The sequence below is a fragment of the Malurus melanocephalus genome, unplaced genomic scaffold (assembly GCF_030028575.1).
Source record: "Malurus melanocephalus ecotype Western Australia unplaced genomic scaffold, MMel_1.1 scaffold_346, whole genome shotgun sequence".
Classification (NCBI taxonomy): domain Eukaryota; kingdom Metazoa; phylum Chordata; class Aves; order Passeriformes; family Maluridae; genus Malurus; species Malurus melanocephalus.
In genome coordinates this window covers 12,276-14,730 of record NW_026623578.1, presented here as the reverse complement: position 1 = coordinate 14,730, position 2,455 = coordinate 12,276, and positions in this window count along the sequence as shown.

Genomic DNA, 2,455 nt, shown 5'->3' with positions numbered 1-2,455 from the left:
CTGTGCCACAAGTTACCATGGCATGAGTCTTCTCACCTACTGAAGGAGATGATAACAGGGAAATTTCCATGGGATTGAAACCAAAAAAAAAATGAGATCGAAAGAGGCTCAGATCCACTATGCAACTTCAGCAAGTTTTCTTTGCCTGAGTGCATTATCTGCAAGCCCCTAAATTTTGTCACAGGAGAACTGCAGGGAATGAAATGAGTGTCCAGGAAATATACTGGAGGGAAARGAAGAAAGAAAGCTGATGCCTGTAGCATCCCCTTGCCCTGTCTTCCCTTCTGAGAGAATCTGGAAGGCTTGAGGAGAAAAAGATCATACACAAAAGAACAAACTTCAGGTCGTGTTTCATATTCTGGATTTTGCTGCTGGCTCTGTCCCCAGGAATCTGTGATGCTGTGCAAATTACACAAGGCAGAAACTCTGTGGTTTCGGATTATTTATCATTTTATGGGGGTCCAGCTTGAGTAAATTGATCTGCAGAATCTGAGCACTATTAATCACCACAAGAGTTGTGCCTGTGGCTAAAAAAACCGCAAAGGTGGGTAACTGAGGTTCTGAGAACRTCATCATACAGTGAAGTATGTACCAGACTTGTGTCTGCTCCAGCTGCCCATTCCAAAATTGAAAGGAATGCCTCCACCTTGTCTAAAAGCGGCATTCCAAAAATAAATTCTTAACTGTGAAAGATGAATTTCCTCATGGAAATCATTATTTCCATATTGAGTACAGTGTGAGTACTGCATAGTAAATAGGGCAGTAGCCTGTGCAATAAGGATAAAATGAAACACTGAAAAACTGCTCATTTGTWGAGTTCTGAGTATTCTGCAGAGTAAATGAAATGAGGTCCTGCAGAAAAGGTATGTAATTACAGAATTAAAAATCACCTTCTAAGTGCCTTTTCTCATAAGGAGGCCAAACTAAGGTTGTCTGGGAWCATCTTATTTTTGACATGTTCTAATTTGAACATTTACCTTCACCATATTTGAGACAAAATCAACTCCCCTGCTAGATGAAGTGCTTTGCACAGCTAAAATCTTTCAAGCTGCACAATCCACTGATTGTTAACACCCATAGCCTGATGGGTGAATGGGCTGAGTCCACTGAAATAGAGCAAGGGGACTAAATTCACACCCAGAATGAGCATCTAGGAAGTGAATAGACACTTCCTATCTCTTCAGCACTGCTGAAAAAAAAAGTTTAGTTTCAAAAGAATTTATCTAGAAAAAGGGAAGTGGATCTGGCAAGAGTTTGACATTGCTTAAGGCATGCACAGGTGGATGAAACTGCAGGCCAGGTCAAAGGAAGGAAGAGATTTATGTTGTGTGCAAAGAAAAGGGCAGAAGAAAAATAGCCGCTCGGGCTGGGCTGCACTGAAGTGAATGAAACAGCTGTTCATACAGGGAAGGAATGGTCAGGTAAGACAGGTTGGAAATAATAATCATAGGGCCATCTGCTGCCCTGGGACTTTGCACCCTCAAGGTATGAAACAAATTTTGTCTTCTAGGAGCTCAAGCAGTGTAGCTGTTACAAGCCTGTCAAGTAAACAATGCCTGAACAGGGCATTAAAGTTATCTGAGTTTCAGGAAAAAGTTGCTAAACTAGTTTAAGTCAAGACTAAACTGTGTCCTTTTAAGTGGGTTTTCTATTTTAACCARATGCTCTGTGAACACAGAAGAAATACATGAAGTGACACTACCATTTCCTGCTTAGATGGAAGAACTAACAGCCATTTATTTTGTCATTTCCTAACAAAGATATGTTCTCATATTGATGCTAACTTCTCATTTTTACCAGGACTTTTTTCAATTATTTCAGTAAAGAACTTGAAATAGCTGGAATCCCTAGTGCAGGTATTTCCTTGACCTCTTATCACTTGATTTCAGACTTCAGAATGCAGTGCAGAAGATATGCTCTGAGATAAAAACATTTGCTGAATTAATTATTGCTTTCATCCAAATCATACAATATTTGCCTCTGTCTTGAGAAGAAAAAGAATGTGTCCTTCCATCTCCAGATATTTGTGTATCTCTGTAAGCTGTTTCTGACACTTCATTGGTAAGCCTGTGCTGCACTGCAGGAACACAGGGGAGCCTTCAGAGCTGCAGTGACACCTTGGACAGTCAGGCCTGGCCCACTGATCCTCTGCAATAAAACCTGTCCCAGGCTGGAGGTGACACAAGTCTGAGTCCTGTCTTGCTTAAGCAGTGTAAGGAAGCATCAGGAAGMTGAAAAACAGCGGAGATCCCTGGTACCCACAACTCCCAGTTCTGCCTTTTCTCATGCTCTAACCAGCTAGAGAGGTGAAGAGCATTCAGCATCACAGAGCCATTTAGAATCGTGGAATGGTGGCACTGTTTAGGTGGGGAAAGCCCCGTGAGATCATGGAGTTCAACCTTTAATTCAGCTTTAATTCAGCCCACCACTGAACCATGTCCCAAATTGCCACATC